The sequence below is a fragment of the Aotus nancymaae genome, unplaced genomic scaffold, assembly GCF_030222135.1.
Source record: "Aotus nancymaae isolate 86718 unplaced genomic scaffold, 86718_ANA_hifiasm-v0.15.2.pri h1tg000025l, whole genome shotgun sequence".
NCBI lineage: Eukaryota > Metazoa > Chordata > Mammalia > Primates > Aotidae > Aotus > Aotus nancymaae.
In genome coordinates this window covers 16,440,683-16,461,722 of record NW_026988438.1, presented here as the reverse complement: position 1 = coordinate 16,461,722, position 21,040 = coordinate 16,440,683, and the positions used below count along the sequence as shown (strand labels likewise).

The window sequence follows — 21,040 nt, the reverse complement described above, 5'->3', positions numbered from 1 at the left end:
TGCCTCTTCCCCAGGGTTCTGTGTGTGAGAGAGACAAGTCTTTTCCCACCCTTCTCTCCTGACCTATGTCCAATTGCAGACCAGTAACAATAATAAGAAGACCAAAAAGCTGTGTGGGCATCACATGACCAGTTTATGCAGTAAGTCTGACCACTCTGACCATTTTTTCCTCAGCAAGGATGTGGATATGTTTTATCCCCTAGTGTGTTTAGCTTAGCACCTAAAATTGAGAAACTGCCATCTCTTTGGTTTCGTAAAATTTTACTAGCATTTGGGCTCACTTAACATTTCCTAAAATATACAAACTCCAAGTATTGTGCCATTTCATTTGAGAAGCTAGAAATTGTAAGAGGGGAAAGAACTTCCAGTTTCATGAGGAAGCAGAAACTGTAGGTGTAAGTCAGCCCAGTGTCTTTCTCTGTGTTTGCGTAACTTTAGTACTTGGCTTTGATTAAAGACATTTTGGAAAGCAATTTTGTGAGGTGTTGGAAAGGACCTTTCTCTGCTAAAGTTTTGGGATTTTCCTTGTGGAATGGCTTTTCTGGAAATTTTCATCAAAAAAGATTACCTTTTGAAAAAGATGATCACTACTTTCCTTCATTTTTATTGCCGATTGTGTGGATGTTGCTATTGTTTAGGCATTCTTATTTATGTTCTGGGAATGAATGTTCATTCAATAGCTAAGGATGATGTCATCTACTGGAGGAGCAGCTGTTTCTCAGCAAGCATATTGCAGACAATATTAGTGCTCTAAACAATGCATAAATCAAAAGTGCTACAAAATATTTTTGGAGAGAAACCCAGAGTACAAAGAAGTTTAGCACCTGTTTAAAGACCACAGATCTTGGTATCCATTCTGAGAAGTGAGGATTTGATTTTTTTCTTCCAGATATTCTTTGTAAACACACTCTTTTCACACTAAGCAAACATTTTTCTTTTACTAATAGCATATGTCTGACTTCTGGTTTATTCAGAAACACTAGACTATGACATACTATTTGTTTATCAAATTTAAACCAATAACCCAGTCTTTCTACTTTTTAGTGAAATCAACATAGATTATCATGTCATCTGCCAACAAAGAGAGTTTATTTATTTGTAGTATGTGTAACTATTCTTTTTTTTTTTTTTAACATTATTGAGCTAGGTAGGACTTCGGTATAATGCTGAATATGAGCAGTGAGAAAAGATGTTCATGCCTTGTGGTCTGATTTTGAAGATAAAGCATTCAGTCTCTTGGCATTAAGTATGATAGTAGCTATTAGTTTTCCATATATACTCTTTGTTAGGTATGTAGGTAAGGTAAAATTGCACTTTACTTCAAGTCTGAGGGTTTTTTTATTTTCATGAATGAGTTTTGAAGCTTGTCAAATAATTTCTTGTGTTTATTGATATGATAATAGAGTATTTATTTATAAATGTTGAAGTAGCCTTGTATTCCTAGGATGAACCCCATTTTGCTGCGATATATTATCCTGTTTGTATATTACAGGATTTTATTTCAAATATTTTGTTAAAGATCTTTGCTTCTATGTTCATGAGTGATATTGGTCTTTAGTTTTCTTTTGTTGTAATGTTTTAGTCTGATTTTGATATTAGGATAACTCTGATCTGATAAAACTGATTGGCAAAGATTTCCCTTTTTTTTTTTTTTTTTTTTTTTGTATTTTTGAAAGAGATTGCATAGAATTGGTATTATGTTGTCCTTTTGTCTTTTAATGTTTGGAAAAATCTACCAGTGAAACCATCTGGGCCTGGTGCTTTTTTTAAAAAAAGTTATTAACTAATAATTTATTGGGTTATCTATTTCTCCTTGAGTGAATTTTGGTAGTATGCAGTTTTCAATTTTGAATTTATAGTTATAGAGTTGTTCTTAATATTCTTACTTTTTAATGTCTGTATCTATCATTCTTTATATTGTTAATTTTTGTCTTTCTCTCCTTTTTTTCATACTTAATTACCCTAGCTATAAACATGTCAGGTTTTAATAAATAACCAGCTTTTGGTTTCATTGATTTCCTTCATTTTTAATGTCATTAATTTTTATATAATTAATTAACTTTATGAAAAAAATGTATATACTTATCATGCACAATATGTTTGGAAATATGTATACATTGTAGAATGGCTAAATTAAGCTAATTAACACATGTATTACCTCATATACTTTTTTTTTGTGGTGAGAACACATAAAATCTACTATGTTACTAATTTTCAAGAATATAATACATTGTTGTTAACTATAATCATCAGATTATACAATAAATCTCCTGAAGTTATTTCTCCTGTCTACTCAGAAGTAGAAAGTAGAATGGTGGCTATAAGGGGCTGGGTTGGGGAGATATTGGGAACAACGGTTGAAAAACTGTTGAATACTATGCTCATTACCCAAACCTCAGCTTCACACAATACACCAAGGTAACAAACCTGTACATGGACCCCCGAATCTAAAGGAAAAGTTAAAATTATTTTAAAAAAGAAAAGAAAAATGATCTCAATCACACTAGCAACAAAAATTACTAGCATTACTAGAAATAAACCTAATAAAAACTGCAATTTTGTTACATAACATGTTATAAAACTTTTTGTTGAAGAACATAAAAGAAGACATGATTAAAATGAAATATGTATTATATTTATGGAAGGGAAAACACAACATCTAAAACATGGCAATTAAACTGATACATACATTCAATGCAATTTCAATCCAGACATATTTTTTCAAGGTATTTGTTTTCTTTACATTCAAACAACCTTCCTATTTGTTATGCTAACCAAGCAACAAGCAAGCTTTTTTTTTGCCTAGGTTGGAATGCAGTGGCTATTTAAGGGTGTGATTATAGTGTTATAATGCACTGCAGCCTTGAATTCCTGGGCTCAAGTGATTCCCCTGCCTCAGCAGCAACTGGTGTGTGCCACCATAGTAGGTTAATTTGTAAAGGTATTTTTAAGTATGTAACCAAAATAAATTTAAATAACATCATTTCTAAAGTGTGAAGTTGGGGTGTTTTTTTGCTCTAGTATCTCTAGAAACAATAGTTTTCCCATCTACATCTTTCTTCCCACCTGTCTTTTACAGTTATTTAAATAAATAAATACATAAATAAATACGCTTTCAATTCACCTTCCTTCTGTGCTGCTCTCCTAAAACATTAGAATAAGAATAGATCCTCAACCCAGTTTCTTCTTCATCTCCTTCCTAATGACACTTAGTCCACACTTCCTCATGCTGTTTCATTATTAAAATCCATGGAAAGTATTAATAATACCTTCCTGTCACATATTAATTGAGAGGTAAGAATTTTTGATGCATTCCCTCGTTTATTTCTTATGAATCCCTGTGAAGCAGGCATCAATACCTTATTTCTATTTCTGGTATTACAATTTTTATCTGAATCTCAGAGAGTTCCTTTCAATTCCTAAAGTCACACAGAGGATAAGGCCATAGAGCCAGGACTTGAAATAACATCTGTTTACCCCCAAACTCTTTTCTTCTTCGTATTTCTATATCTTGCATGTAGGGTGAAAATCACCAATCTTCTGGAGTCTAGGCTGCCTGACTTCCAAGTTCTAGATTACTTTGTACCGGAAAATACCTAGGCTTTTCAGACTGAGCTTCAAGTTCCTCTTCTGTAAAATGAGTTTAACAGTGATTAATACAGGGTTAAAGGAGAATTCAGTGCAATCAGTTAAGTTAGCATCTAGTCAGGAATGAATGTTTGCTTGCTGGTTTCCTTCCCTAAGAACAAAACCCAGGTGACCTTCAGTTGTCTGATAGAAACACTATACCCAGTGGAAGGACAAATCCCTACCAGTGCCTGGTGTTATCAGAGATCCTTGCTATCTATCTTCCCTTTCTTGCAGGAGCTTTGACTTCCTCCTAGCATCTGGCATAGAAAATGGCTTGGCTTGCCCCACTCAGCCAGAGCATGGGCAGCCACTAAGACACATGCAGGGTTTTGGGGCTCTGTGGAAATGCAAAGATTTTTTAAAAATCAGCTCCTGTGCCAGACCATTGAAATATTGGTCTTCACTGTGCCTATCCCCAATGGGTATAAAAGTTCCCGTGTGTACATGTGCCCTTCTTCCTCAAGGATGCTTATAACACACACTAAATGAGAGATTCTGTTCTGAAGGTTTCAGTCCATCTTCAGAGTCTGCACTCTCAAGTGTGAGTGCAGTTCAGTGAACAGCAGCAGCTCTGGAGGTGTCCTCATACCACAAAGAGCAGAGAGAGAGGAGGCCAACACTCTGGAGGGCTCCTCACCAACACCAAGTCGCCTTCCAAGGCTTTAGGGAGGTAATTAAGGTTAAAGAGGGCATAAGGATGAAGCCCTAGTCCAATAGGACTGGTGCCTTCTAAGTAGAGGAATATATTGTCAGGGCTTGCTGTCTCCCCTTCAAGTGTACAGAGGCAAGTCCATGAAAAGACAGAGAGAGAAGGCAGCCATCTGTATGTCAGGAAAACAGGCCTCACCAGAAAACAAATTTGTGTTTTTTAAGCCACCCAGCCTGTGGTATTTTTGTGTGTGTGGTAGTCCTAGCTGAGTAATACAGGGATATATGGGAATTCTCTGCGCTGTCTACCTAGATTTTCTGTAAACTTACAACTTCTCTAAAAATAGTCTATTAAATGTTTTTTTTACATTGAAAAAAACTACAGGAAAGGAAAATTCTCCAAGTAGGCAAAACATCGAGCAGAACACTTACTTATTCATGCTGCACAGAAGAAGAAATTTCTTAAGTGTGATTCTATATTGATCTCAGGCTATAGCTTGGAAGAAACAATATTTGAAAACTTAAGTCAACAGTAGGTAGATAGATAAAATATGTGAATGGACTTCTCAGAAAAGCAGAGTGTGAAGATACATTTTTGGTTGTTACAACTGGGATAGTGCTACTTACTGGGATCTAGTAGGTAGAGGTCAGGAAACTGTTCAGCAATCTATAACGTATGGGACACCAGCCTATAGCAAAGAACTGCCCAGCCCAAAATGTCATTAATTCCAGGGTTGAGAAACCCTGGCTTACTTATTACTTCTTCAGTATTTTCAGTCATCATAAAATTAATTCACTTTTTCTCTTTCAAAGCATGTGGTTCTTTTCCTCAGTAATTCATCTAAAGTTTTGATTGTGTATTCAGTTCTGCATCTATTTGTTTAACCTATTTCCCCCACTAGACTGTTATGTGAGAACAGGAAATGTATCTGTTTTGCTTCGCCACTGTTTAGTCAGTGTGTGGCATAATATCTGGCATACAGCAGAAAATAAATAATAATTGCTTAATGAATAATTTAATGTTTTATTATTTAGAAACCAAGTAGAAACAGTCATTTGTCACACTTGTCATTCAAGTCCAGGAAGAAATGTAGCGCAAGACTAAGACATACAAATAACCAATTACAGTACAGGGCAGATGAAATAATATATTAAACAAGGTTAAAATTAATACTTTGGGTAAATTCAGAGGAAAGAATGAATAATTCTGATGAATTTGGAGTTATGGAGCATCATTATCATCAGTATCTTCTTCACTACCATTTTTGAAAAATAATTATTGACTCACAAAATAGGGGTTATCTCTGAGCTGTAAGGTGACATATAGCTTAACTTGCCATGTCACTCACCACATTACTAGATGGTGATTTTTTAGTGACTCTATGCTATTAATTTTTTTCCCACAATTACAAACAAATTACAAGCAATTACAAACAATTACAAGCAAAGCTGTCCTTTGCTCTCTTTGAATCCCTGACACCATTTTTTTCTGCTTTAACTCTTTAATTTACACTTTGCAGAGAAAGCAGAAACCATTAATGGGGGCCCTCACCAACTGCCAATACAAATTATGATGGCCAAATCCACAAACATACTTGAAGAGAAAGAGAGAGAGAGAATGGGAGTATTGCTTTCTTGCCCAGGCTAGAATGTATTTTAGTAATGGGTATTGAAAACCTCTTTTATACCAATAATTATACTTGATGTAAACAGGAAGGAATAAGGGAAGAAAATAACAAACGAGCAGCCAACCAATATTTCATTTAAACCTATGAAATGCTATGCGATTACTGAGGAGTGATTTACTTCCAATTATGTAGTCACTTATGGAATAGGTGTGAGATGGTAATGTATGTTTTATGTATTTGAAGTGGAGAGTTCTATAAATGTTTATTGAGTTTACTTGTTCCGGGTCTGAGTTCAAGTCCTGGATGTCCTTGTTAATTTTCTGTCTCGTTGATCTATAAAATCGTTAGCTCTTCTTGTTACATTGATCCTTTTGCCATTATGTAATGTCCTTCTTTGCCTCTTTTGCTCTTTGTTGCTTTAAAGTCTACTTTATCAGAGGCGAGAATTGCATCTCCTGCTTTTTATTTATTTGTTTATTTTTACTCTCTGATTGGTTAATAAATCTTCCTCCTTCTCTTTGAGTCTTTGTGTATCGTTGCATGTGAGATGGGTCTGGATGCAGCATACCAATGGGTTTTGGCTTTTTATCTGATTAGAATATATATAACTTTAATACTGGCATTTGATGCTAGCTGGCTGTTTTGCCTATTAGTTAGTGTAAATTTTTCGTTGTGTTAATGTTCTTTTCTTTTTGATATATTTTTGGAAAGGCTGATATTGGTTGTTCCTTTATATATATAGTGCTTCTTTCAGAAGCTCTTGTAAAGCAGGCCTTGTGGTGGTGAACTCTCTAAGTACTTGTTTGTTCACAAAGGATTTAATTTTTCCTTCGATTATAAAGCTTAGTTTGGCTGGATAGGAAATTCTGGGTTGAAAGTTCTTTTCTTTAAGGATGTTAAATATTGGTCCCCACTCTTTTCTGGCTTGTAGGGTTTCTGCTGAGAGATCTGCTGTAAGTCTGATAGGCTTCCCTTTATGGGTAACCTGACATTTCTCTCTGGCTGCCCTTAGTATTTTCTCCTTCATTTCAACCCTAATAAATCTGGCAATTATGTGCCTTGGGGTTGGTCTTCTTGAAGAATATCTTTGTGGTGTTCTCTGTATTACCTGGAGTTGAATATTACCCTGCCTTGCCAGGTTGGGAAAGTGTTCCTGAATGATATCCTGAAGAGTATTTTCCAACTTGGATTCATTCTCTTCATCACATTCAGGTACACCTATCAAACGTAAATTAGGTCTTTTCACATAGTCCCATATTTCCTGGAGACTTTGCTCATTCCTTTTCATCCTTTTTTCTCCAATCTTGTCTTCTCGTTTCATTTCAGTGAGCTGGTTCTCGACTTCTGATATCCTTTCTTCTACTTGATCAATTCGACTGTTTACACTTGTGCATGCTTCACGAAGTTCTCGTGTTGTGTTTTTCAGCTCCATCAATTCACTTATATTCCTCTCTAAATTGTCCATTCTCCTTAACATTTCATCAAACCTTTTTTCAAGGTTCTTAGTTTCTTTGCATTGGGTTAGAACAAGTTCTTTTAATTCACAGAAGTTTCTTATCACCCATGTTTTGAAACCTGCTTCTGTTATTGGAACACACTCGTAATCTATTAAGCCTTGTTCCGTTACTGATGAGGAATTACGATCCCCTGTAGAGGGAGAGGCATTCTGATTTTGAGTATTCTCTGCCTTTTTACGCTGATTTCTTCCCTTCATTATATATTTATCCGTCTGTTGTCTTTGTAATTACCGACTTTCTAACTAGGTCTCTGAGCAGACGTCCAACTTGTTGATTCCCAGCGCCGAAATCTGAGCAATCCACTGCGCCGGCCAAAATAGCGGTGTTAAGATTGATGGTGCTTTTCTGCCCAGGAATCTCCAGACTCTGCACCAAAAACTGGCGCGCTAAGGCACCAGCAAAACCGCCGCGCCGGCCACAAGAGTCGCCCTGGCGACACGTGGGGCTCCTCTGCTGGGAATCTCCTGGTCCGTGAGCAACAAATATTCATCTAAAAGTGTGGCGTCCTCTCGTTCTCTGTGCTTCCACTGGGAACTACGAGCCCGAGCTGCTAGTGATCAGCCATCTTGGATCTCTCTCCTCTTATTTCTAACCCAGTAGAGGAATTATTTTTTCTTCTTCATAACACCAAATTCCTGGGTGGGCTCAGAATCTCTTTTCTTCCTATTTCTCACTTCCGGGTATTCTTGTACCACTCATGTATATTGAAAACCCTTCCTCTGTACTACATAGTTCCCATCCACTTTTAAATCTTTGGACCCCATATTCCTTTCTAGTTTGCTTCTGTATACTCAATTCACAGTCAAACTTCTTGTCATTCCTGCATCCTCATACTCTGTTCATTCCTCATTTCAGTTCAATATGGCTGCTTCCCTGGATATACCTGTGGAAAAGGGTTTCCACACCATAGGATGTAAAGAACACTTTTACTAGCCTTCAGCAGCCTTATACCAAGCTACAAAATCACCTTGCTTTAAAAGATTTGATTTCCTTGACTCCATTACACCCTCATAGTCTTGTTTCCACCTCCCTGTCTACTTTTCCTCTGTTAGGCTTTGTAACTGTAGGAGTCCTGATGGTGTCACACATACCTCTCTTTTCTTCTCTCTTTGCTTGTTCTTATTGATTTTTTTTACCATTTCTATGTGTTTAATTCCATCTATGTAGTGTTTATTCCCAACTTTATATCTCTAGCTCAAATTTATCTTCCAAGCTCTAGAACAAAATATTATGCCTTCTATTATAAATCTCCACCATATATTTCACGGGCACTTCAAGACTACCATGCCCCAAGCAGAAGTTATGATCCTCCCATCGCACCACCAACCCCCGCCCCCGGCCTTCAGCTTGCTCCTTCTCCCAAAATGGCATCCACAACTAACCACCCAAGAAGCAATGAATCACTATGTTGTTTTCTGTAAATCATCTCCCATATCCCACCACATATTGTGTACTATGAAGTCTACCTCCTTAATATTTTACAAATGTATCCATTTCTCTTCATTAATTCTCTACCATCTAAATGCAAGCCATTGTTATCTCTTGCTTAGACCAATGTATTCTCTTCCTATGACAGTCCTGGTTTCACTCTCATCACCTCTGATCCTTTCTTCACATATTATCTGACACATGACCTTTTATGAATGCTGAGTGTGAATGGTGCCTTCCTGAAGCTGTATTCAGCATGGCTGTAATCTGAAGTCTAAACATAAAACTCAACCGTGATGTCATTCTGTTTAAATTCTCAGTCTTATTCTCCTCCTCTTAAAGTTCAAAATACTTAAGTTAGTATATAAATCTCTGCATAATCTGGCTCTGTCTTCCTTCTTACTATGCATCTGCCATTCCAACATTTTTATTTCTTGAATTCCCTAAATTCCTCTTATCCCCAAGCAGAACCTTTGCATATGCTATTTTGTTTTCCTGGGTATATATCTCTCTCTTTCTCTATGGGAATCTCTCTCTCTCTCTAACTAGTCACCTCGATAAATTCTACTTAGTTTTTGCTTAAAGATCACTTTTTTGTGAAAGTCTTCCCTGATATATCAGTTAAGATTTAATCATTAGAGGTTCTCTTAAGTACTGTATTTTTCCTTCTAACTTTTGTTACAATTGTAAGGTCCAGGGTGACAAAAACTGTTTGCCCCATTCATCTGTGCATCCCCAGTGGCAAGAACAATAGATACTCAATAAATACTGTTTGAATTAATGAAATATTTGGACTGTCAATGAAACCAGCGACAGAATTATTTATATAAGGTATTTACTTTCTATCATGAATTATTGTATTGGATGTTTGCAGAATCAAACATAATCATTTAATTACAAGACTTTATTTTCTCCAATGCAATATTAGCAAATAGACTTCTCTAAGATGATTCTAAATAATATTTCAGACAGACCCATGTTAGTCTAAAAAAAAAAACAATGTGTCTAGAGCAACTTGTTGTATCTCTTAGGTCTTGATTAAATGACACCATGGTGTAAAAGTATATATTGATAGAGATGTCCACCAAAGATTTGCAGTTAATCCAGCAGAAACTTAAAAAGTATACTTTTCTTTTCAGAAATTATATAGGTTAAAAAAAATTATCTAGTCTCTACACAAGTGCAAGTTGAGATCATCATAGTTAAAATTACTGAGTCTTTACCAGCTGTGAAAACAAGTAAGACAGTAAGTAACAGACAAGCAATAAATATATCAGAGGATCTTACTGAACACGGTCTTGGGGGTTTGCTTTGCTAGAGGCATTGGAATTTCAGAGGCAATGAGATGTTTTTGATTTAAGTAATTGTCCATAGGATTTGTCCCATTTATCTCAAAAGTGAAAATGCCAGTTTATAACTTTTCTAAAGAAAAGCTTGAATTTAAAAAATATGATAAGATAGATTATGAATCAGTAGAACTGAATTTTCATCGTAGCTATAACAATTACAGTGATAATGTAGGGGAAAAGCTCAATATCTAAGAGCTTTAGTTTCCTAATACATGAAATATGCTTAAAATGTATAACCTACTTAACACTTAGTGTTGCTTCCCCTGAAAGAAAATTTTCTTAGCTCGGCAGTGTTCTTCTCAATTTGGCTGAAACTGGCATTTTGCTCCTCATCAGTAACTCCTTCTTATTCACTTTCTCTTCTACCCTAACACCTCCCCTCCTCAATTCTCACACACAAACATATCAATTATACACTTCTAACACCCAATTAATCACTTTCCTGCTTTTGAACACATCAAACCCTTTAATACTTATGCAGAACATAGGAATCATATTTTTGAAATATATACTTGTGCTTTTTTGGTTTATATTTCATTGTGTATGATTTTCTCACTATTCTTCAAGTGGCATTATTTGTCTTAAAAGGGATTCAAGAAGATAAAGAGATGTAATCAGTGTGCAGCTTTTGACATTCAAAATAGAATTTGGGAGTTTATGGTAAGATAATGGTTCTGAAAGGCAAGTTTTGGGATAAAAATGTTGTTGTTGTTTTAAAAAAAACTTACTTAAGCTTATGTTAACATCAAGAGCTGGTTCTGGAGATTTTGAATATTTTACTCCAAGCCATGCAGAGGTCTCAAGTGATGGTGTAGGGAAATAACTTTTCAAGATGAAAAGGAAGAACAGATTATATATTCTGGCCCTGGGTTTTATGGGAAGAAGAAACCGAGAGGGAGAGGCAGTCAGCTCTCCATGTGACTTTGCTTCTCTTCTCTAAAGCAAAATCACAAGAAAGAGGGATTGTTACATTGAGGAGAAAGTCAAAAGTATCAGAAAAATACCATTCAGGGCGATTACATGCTGATGTGGTAGATACAGTAGTTGTAGCAGAAAGATGCAGGTATAGGTGAGCCTGAAGCCATGCTCCGCTCCCAGGATGCCAGGGAGAAAAAGAGGGCAATGAGAAAGGGGGCAATGAGAGAGAATGAGGAAGTAATAGCAGTAGCAAATGCGTATTAACTGGAATATGCCAGGCGCCCTTCTAAGTGCAGTCTATTTATTAACTCATTTTATCTGTGTAACTATAATGTGAGGACAGTACTATCATTATGCCCATTTAACAAATAAAATTGAGGCATGTAGAGTTTAAGCAATTTTCCAGGGGGATATACTATTAGAACTCTTTGCAGAAGAATTCACTGAAGTGGAGCTAAATGGCACCCTTTTTGCTGAAAGCTTTAGTGTAGACTGCCTGGTTCAGCAATAAAGAACAGTGAAAGTCAGAAATCAAGGGATATCCACATTGCCAGTGAGAACAGTTATTAAGGAGGACCACTGGGTCCTGATAAAACCAACTGCTGTTACCACAAAGGAGGCACAGTGATGGTATAGATCCCCATACCTCAATTGGTAACAGCAACGAATGAGAATCTGCAAGGACCAGACCTGCCCCGATGTAGAATTCAGCATGAAGACCACCCAAGTGCCTCTCACCCATTGCCATTCAGTTCATAAGCCTCCTCTACACTCAGCCACCATCTCTAGAAGGAGGATGGGAGGAGAGAAATGGCTCAGTGATGGAATTGAACTTGTAACTTTTGATTATTTATTGACTAGAGGATGCTTTAAAGTTTTAGAAACTATTTAGAAGAAACTAATTATGTTAATTGGTAATATTTTTTGACTACTCTTTCATTGTCCAGTGGTCATGGTTATCAGCTTGTTATAGAAAATAAAGAAGCTAGGTGGTCGTCGTAGTGTAAGTAAAAATTATACTGCTTTGTATTTCCAGGTCTGTATCTGCTATTATGTCTACCATGAACATCCTTCTCTTTCCATTTATGTATAAAGTCTAACTCGTCCTTTAAGTTCTAATCCAAGTGTCATCTTTTGTGTGTGTGAAAAATACCTCCAGATCCCTAAGTAGAGTTAGTGACTTCATCCTGGTCCTTCTAAAACATAGTATACATGCCTCTAACACATTGTAGGAAACCCATCTATTTACCTTGTGTCTCTTCCTCTGGACTCTGGACATTTGCATGTTGGAGGTCTCAATAGCTTTTATCAAATAAACAGACAATCAAATGAGGATGTTTGCATTAATGCCTTGAAATTCCTGCAACTATAAGAAAGAGTTTTTACATCATTGATCACACTGTTAGAGTACAACTGAGACCACTAAGTAAAAGCAGACATCAGCACATAGTATCCAAATTCAAGGGCTTTCCACATGTGGATTATTTTTGCAAGCACAAGACATGAGAAAAGAAAAATCAACTATGTCCCCAGGTCTCTCTCTCCAAACTATAATTACATCCATCAGACCATCTCAAGCCTCTTCTATATTCTTTTGTTAACTTACTTGTATATAGTTGCCCCAATTTTATCAGAACCATCTGAGACATGGATCCCATCTCCACAGACCCTTCAATTACACAGTTGAACACAGAGAGGAGACACTCAGAATATATTCGTTAAATAAGCAAATGAGTGGATTTTTGCTTGAGGCTTGTTTTTACATTAAACATTCTAAAGACTCAGATTTTCGAATGCCTCAGAATTATCCAAAAAGCTTGATAAATGACATATTCCCAGGACCCATGCTTGAAGGTACTGATTCACTAGTTCTGGGTTAAGAGTGAAGAATGAGCATTTTAATAAGCTCCTCAGGTGACTGGTACAGGTGTAATCCACACTTTGAGAAATGTTAGCCAATGTTTTTTTCACTTCCTGAACTGACTGCATTTCAAGCCATTGTAGAATTTATTCCTAGAGTTTTTGCACCCGATGGAGAAAACATACATTCTCTCATTTGGCACTATTATAACCTTTCAATTAAAGTGATAGCACGACGTTCTGGTCTAACTATAAATGGGGTTCACTTTTACTTTCAAAAGTATTCCAGCTTAATGAAAAATTATATAGTCAGTTTACTTACAATTAGTGAGGATCTTATCATCTATAAATTATATATGAAAAGGCAAACTCAGATTTTGAATTATTTGTCTAATTGTTGTTGATTTGTTTAATGCTATGGACAAAAACAGGACCAAAATTCTAGTTTTCTAGTTTGTCAATTATGTATTTCCTTAGAACCAGAATCTATGGCATGATACAACTAGGCATCTGGTAAATGCTTCCCAAATCAACTCTTTTTAGATCATAAGTGAATGAATGAATATAGTGTGAGACAATGGTGAAGGAAACTGCACTTACAGAACATTTATTTTGTCCATTGGAATAACATTTGTGGTATAATTAAATCCTTATAATACCTCTAATTAACACAAGTGGAAGTCTCCCATTATAAATGAGGAAAGTGAGGTTCAGAGAGTTTAAGTGACTTGTTCTGGTAGTTGCAGCTAGCAAATGACCCAAGATGTGATTGCAAAAGTTACTCTATATCATAGTGTTTTAAGGCTGTAGCCTCAAGTACACCATGCATACAAAGTACAGCCTTTTCAGTGCAATCTTTAGAAACCATGAAATGTTAACGAATCAGATCTTGCTTCATAGAAAATGGAGACAAAGAAATATAAAGGTTCACAGCTTATTGGTAGGTGTTTTGATACTTTATTCTTTATCAGGCTGCCTCTCCAATTCTCTAGAAAATGAATATTTGCAGCAGAAACTGTGGAACCAGCTACTACTTAAGTCAGAGCCAGTTAATCTGGAAGCCGTTGCTTTAAATTCTAGAAAATCCTTGTTGGACGAAAACCTGTATGCATGTTTGGAAATAAAATATTTCTTTTCTCTTTCATTTTGTTTTCACTTTCTCTTTTCCATTTTTTTTTCCTCTTGACTACCACATAAAACAATTACCAGCTGGTGGAGATTGAACACAAACAAAAGACAATGAAGTATATTCAAGTCTGGGAAGAAAATCTTGCAGTTAGAATAAACAGTTAAGCCTTGATTTCCACTACATTTGTATTCCAGAGAACCTGTTTGAGGAGGGACCAACTGTTCTATTTGTTTCCTTTTATACGAATACCCAAAGACATTGTCTTTTGAGAGACTAACATTTGGTGAAATTTCCAATTTCATATGAGATACATAGTTTTGATTAAGTTCTATACCTTTTAAGACATAGACATACATGATCCAAAACACAGTATGTTTTTTATGCTATACTACCAAATATCTATTTAGAAATTTTGTTTATAAATAAAAATTGGCTGGCTACTTGCAGGGAGAAAGTTTTGGGTGGTAGAGTTTTGAAGATGGTTTTTCTGGTCAAGAAAATCAAATGTAGTCATTCACTTTTGAGTTGTTTGGGAAAATTACATACTACTTAAACTCACAGGACACTGGTAAGTTTAAAGGTCTATTGATTGATCTTCCTGTAATTTTACACTATTATCTGGGAAAATAACAGAGACAGATTACTTGACGAATTGTGTTGGAATCTTGCTGTTGAATTCTTGGTCCTTGGCTTTTTAGACTCCCTGTAGACATTTCTCTTTGTTAGTGCATCTTCTTTAAATTCTACTAAAAAAATTGCATGGACATATTCTTTTGGCCTTGTTGCATGCTCCAGAATTTTCAAGTGATGCAGAAGCCAGAATTTGAAATTATAAGAAAATAGGAGGCTTTAGGAAGTAAAGACAATGCTTGCGAAGAAATTTATGGAAAATTTCGACTACAAAAGGAAAGGTAATACAGTTAGTTGGGAGAGCAGTAGTTTCAAGTGAAGGTGGAGTTGCTTCCCTCCCCACTCCTTTCTTTGCATGAGTTGGTGAATCTGAATACAGATTGCACAGAGTCAATGAGAAGAAGAGAATGAAGGTACAGAAGGGACAGAATGAAAAGGAGACATGAGGAATACAGACAAAGGCATGGGAAGCCAGGTTAATCATGAAAATGAGAAGGTTGCTTCTTCCTTTCATAAAAGCCTAAAAAGAATCCAGAACATGCAGAGTATATGGTTGGGTAGGAATTGGTATCTTGAAAGAACTAGAGGTTTAGGATCATCCTTGAAATGGTAAGCAACACCTATGGAATGGTATATACCAAAATTAAATTTCCAGGAGGGAAGTAAATTATAAATGAAATTTAAAAGGTAGATTTGGAGTCAGTAGCTAACACAGTGTTCTGTGCTGTAGTAACATAGTTTTGGTCATAATGCTGCCATAACTAATGATGATTTATAAGACCAAAAGACAGGTCTTATCATTCGTTGAACCTAAGAAAATAATAACCTTCTTCAACTTGGGATAGAAACTGTAAAAACAGTGTTTTTGTTTTGATTTTGGTTTTTGTCTTTCAGTGTGCTACTCAATATCATGAGTCAGATAGTGGAAATTTGTTGCTCATCTTTGCAGCTGAAACATGATAAAATCTGGATAAAAACCCACAATTTCTGTTTCACAAGGTTTTAAGCACAGGACTATAAAAATAACAGCCACTAGCAGCAACTTATTTTTGAATGCAATGCTACTCCCTTTCAAATGATAGTGAGATTTGAGGCTCATCTGAGAAGACTGTTCACTTTGAGGATAATGACTCTATTAATAATACAGACAACTATGTGTATGGGACCCTGCTGTTGACTGAGGGGGCTGGGTGTTCTCTGCCTGATTTCAGCTTTGGAAAAGCAATAAAGCTTCCCTATTCCCTCCTATATCAAACTGCATTAATAGTAATAGGCACATTTCCAAAAATTGTTAACTGTTTTTAGAGAATGTTATTAGTTACCCTGGCATGCCAAGAAAATAGCCTTTAATTGTAAACACATGTAGAAAGCCTCAGATGAAAAAAGAAACAAAAATTCAAGCAGTTGTATGCCCCATCTCCTGCCACATGTAACATCATTATTCATTTCTTCCTTTTAAAGGGAATTTTCTTCTTCATTCTTACCATCAATCATTACAAACCATAGGCAAATAAGTGGTGTTTTACTTGGCAGCAGGTTTCAGATCGTAATTTTTTTTTCATCCTAACTCAGAAATCTGATCTACTAATGCTTATCAGCAGCTCTTCATAACTGAAATCAACTGTGTTTAGTACCTCATTGACAAAGTAGAAAAAATAAAATTTAATTGGAGCATATCCAAAGAGAAGTTGGGTATTAGGTTAGATAAACCCTGATTACTGAAGTTATTTCCCATCTGCCTAAAAGTAAAAATGCTGCATTTGTTCAGGTATACATCCTTCCTCAAGAGAAGCATGTGTTTCAAGAGAATCTGACCCCATCCTTGCTCTAATAGGTAGGTGAATACAATTATTCTAAATTTTTTCCCAGTGACTATAGTTACCAGGAAATTGTGTGACTCTGTGATCCAGTGCTGTGAAGGAGGCATGAGTGGATCACCTGAGAAAGAGGCCTTAGGAAGGATTATCCCAATTCGGCCTCTGGATGTCTTTTCCAGACTAGGTGCAGCCATCCTGCTACCAGCTTGAGGTTGAAGCTAAGATAGGAAGAAGGAAAGAACAAGAGAACCACAGGAAAAGCAGAGGTGTAGTTCTGATGTACTGCACTTAGAACTAGCCCTACCTATGATTCTCTTGTTAATAAGCACTAAATTCCCAGTTAAGTCAGATGTTTGTTTGTTTTTTCAGTTACATACATCCCAAATGAAACAGTAGATTATGATATTTTGATATACTGCTTGCCTTGAGGTTGTAGACCAATTGCTTGCATAGTGGAATGAGAGGCATTGCACCGTATATCAGTGGTTCTAGGTTCTAGTTCCAGTGACATGATTTCCAAACTCCACCACTTTGGCTAGAGCAAGTCCTCTTGTCTGCTTACCAGTCAGGCTATTGGAAGGATTATATGAGATTAGACATAAGAAAACTTTTTAGATAGTGATGTATTATGCAATCTATTGTTATTAAATCTAACTGACTTCATATTCTAAAAGTCTGTCAACAAATATTTACTAAATAAATATTCATCACTCTGTGAATGAGATTATTGGTGCTTTTGTATTTATACTTAAGAAACCTAGGGTTTATTCTCAGCTAAAAACAATCTAAAATGTTTCACAGAGAGCTTTCATTTTTTTATAGCTAGTTGTGGAGTGGTTTATTTTTTAATGCGTTCTCCAAAATGAGAAAGAATTATAATGATTGCCATATATTATAAATACTCTCTTGGGTACTTGAGCTACGTTGTCTCATTACTTCCCTCACACACAGAAACCTCTTTTGTGGTATTATTCTAGTGTTTTGTAGGTGAGAAAACTGGGTCTTAGAGATTAAAGGGCTATCACTTGCCTTATGTAAAATTAATAATAAAAAACTGGAGCTAAGAAAAGGTCTAAATTTACGTGATTCAAAAGCTTTTTACTTTCTCTTATTTCACTTGCCAACACGAAGATGGAGTTTATCAATCTGAATAATTAGGCTAAAGTTAAAGTAATGAAACTAAACACCAATTTCTCTCTACCTTCAATCAACCTTCCTTGTTCCAGGCCTAGAATCCAGATAAAAACCATATGATTTAAAATCAGTTTCTTTTCACTCTTTCTTATCCAACAGTTTGTCTTTGTCATCACCATAGCTAGCAGCATTACTTGACTGCCCATGAGATCAGAATTTCAAAACAAATTTTTCAGATATTCCTTCCTGTACTTTCCTGCATTTGTACAATCAAGTATAGATTTTATGCTCCATCAAAATACAAGTGTTTACCCATAACTGAATTCTCACTAAAAACATTTTTGCTATAGTAACTTACAAAAGATGTTTCACCCAAAATTCACACCCTAAACCTCAAACTACTATATTGAAATGTTTAGTTAACTGGCAGCATGTATTCAAGTATGTTAAGTACATATGATTGTGTTTCAATTATTCTCCCAAAGAAATCATATCTTATGCTCACATAGTCTAAAAATGTTGGTTATTAATATTATTACCTTCCCTATATCACTGACTGAAAATGTCTTCTCATAAACTGGAGAGTCTGAGGGAAACAGGTGAGTCTCAGGGAATTTTTAAATAAACCCTCATAATTACAAGAAAAGTTGAAGGTCACAAAGTATGTTAACACAGGTGAATACAATATAAACAAAGGCCATGAACATGTTCCTATCTACATGCATAGTATCATGTTTTTTCTACAAGTAAGAAAATATCTATAAACTATAAAAATGTTATCAATTCTGGAAAGTTTTACTTTGTAATAGGGCATATCATAACATGCAGTTTTAAATTAAGGTACACTTTACATACAGTGAAATGTTCAAATTTTATGTATATAGTTTGATGAGTTTTGATAATACACTTATACTTGTAACCCACAATCTTATCAAGATATTCTATCATCCCAGAAAGTTTTCTTATGACTATTTATGGTCAACTTCTGATTTCCAAGGCCTCAACCATTGTGATTGTTTTAATCACAAATAAGCTTTCTCTTTTATTTTCATATAAGAAAATGGTTTTATTCCTAATTTTTAGTTCCCATACAGTTTACAAATACACTTTTACTCTGTTAATACAGCTTTGCAACTAGCAAAGCAGTTGTGCTAACACCCATAAATATAGGTGGGGAGACAATTAACATCCACTAATGTTTCGCTACATAAACTATTCTTTTAATGACATTTTTTAAAAAGCAGTTGGAAATAGACTACATAATATACATAGGCAAAAAGGCAATTAAGTGAATCTCTTGAAACACTAAATGTATAACTGAAAATAAATTTAATCATCCAGTATATATGTGGATCTTTAAAATCAACAAAATATTTTTAAGAATCAATAATATTGTGTATATCAGTTGTTCATTTTTATTTAAAATTACTTTTTATAAAAAAGAGTAAAGGAAACACTTTGTAGAGAATTTTACAAAATTAGAAATGAGAGTAATAAGGGAAAAAATAAGAAAAAAAAGGAGTCAATACAGCCATTAGTGTGAATTTCTGTTCTTACATAATTTTTGTTTTGATTTTTTATCTACCATAATTTTTAAGAAGTCTATAATTTTATGATATTTTTCAATGGAAATAGTTTGAACTGCTTTTTTATTTTTAAACACTATTTTAATGTATTTTTGATTTTAGAATAACTTTAGGTTTATAGAAAAGTTACAAAGTTAATACAAAGTCCATAAACCTTAACATCAGTATTTACTGTGATTAACTTGTTACATTAATATGATACATTTGTCACAATTAATAAACCAGTACAATACACTATTATTAATCAAAGTCCATACTTTATTCACACTTCCGTAGCTTTTACCTAATGTCTTTCTTCTGTTCCAGGATCCCAACCAATGTATTATGTAGGTTGTCACAATACATTTAGTCACCACGTTTGCCTAGCCTCCTCTAGATCATAATGGTCGCTTGGATTCTCTTTATTTTTGATGGTCGTGGCATTATTGAGGCGTATTGGCAAGCTATTTTCTAGAATGCCTCTCATTGGGAGTTATCTTATTTTTTTTTTTTTCTGAGGATCAGACTAAGGTTGTGAATTATTGGGAGGAAGTTCACAGAAGTGCTATTCTTGACATATCATATCAAGGGTATACACTGTCAATAGGACTTACTGTTGATATTACTGTTGATCACCTGGCAGATGTAGCATTTGTCAGGTTTCTTCACTGTAATGTGCCTGTGTTTCTCTTTTTATTCCATATATTTAGATGGGAGTCATGATTTAAGACATTTAAGAAGTGGACAGTTGGCCAGGTGCAGTGGCTCACACCTGTAATCCCAGCACTTTGGGAGGCCAAGGCAGGTGAATTACTTGCAGTAGGGAGGTCAAGACCAGCCTGACCAACATGGTGAAACCCCATCTCTACTAAAATTTCAAAATTAGCTGGGCGTCGTGGTGCATACCTCTAATCCCAGCTACTTGGGAGGCAAAAGCAGGAGAATCACTTGAATCTGGGAGGCAGAGGTTGCGGTGAGCCGAGATCGCACCATTGCACTCCAGCCTGGGCAATAAGAGTAAAACTCTGTCTCAAAAAAAAAAAAAGAACAAGTGGACAGTTATGCTATAGTTTCATGATGGCAGAGTATCTACATAAATTATTTGGAATTCTTCTGCATATTTGTCTCTTTTCTCCCATTTATTTGTTTGGTTATTTATTTCTATTAGTATGGAATCATGAATATTTATTTCATACTTTTATTATAATCCAATACTACTTTATTTTATTGTTCAAATTGTTCTAGAGGTGGCCATTGCAAACTTTTTAGTTGGTTCCCATGTCCTTTGACATACCTTCATCATTTTTTGTGTGTGTTTAGTACTTTCTCAGTTTCTGGCACTATAATGTGGTCCTATATTGTTCTAGAATCAGTCAATTCTCTAAAAGTTTTTGTCCCTTTTACTGCAGAATGATGTTAGAAACAAAGATCTGGGTGCTAGGTGTCTTTACTGCTGTTGGGGTGTCTTTGTTTCAGACCCTCTCAACTGACAGAGCAAGAAAATATATGCGTGTATACTAATATGTTTATATGCAATTTTATGTGTCTTCTATCTCCATCTGGATCTATATTAAGCTAAACAAAAATCATAGTGACATCACCAACTTTATTAGCACAGGCTTATTCTAGTCTTCTCTTCCTTTCTTGTTTATAACCTCTTACGGCCCCAGTGAGAAACTTGGCTCCTGTCATTCTCCATTCATTTACTTATTCAGTTACAAAATATGTATATAACAGTTTCAGCATTGTTCACCCACTCCTCTGTGCAAGACAGTTTATTAAATAGA

The 21,040-nt window shown here is 35.4% G+C and overlaps 1 pseudogene; it reads right to left on the bottom strand.

Moving 5' to 3' along the window:
* The window catches only part of LOC105716275 (peptidyl-prolyl cis-trans isomerase A-like), a 34,173-nt pseudogene extending 22,313 nt beyond the window's left edge, over nt 1–11,860 (bottom strand).
* Between the last annotated feature and the right edge of the window lie 9,180 nt (nt 11,861–21,040).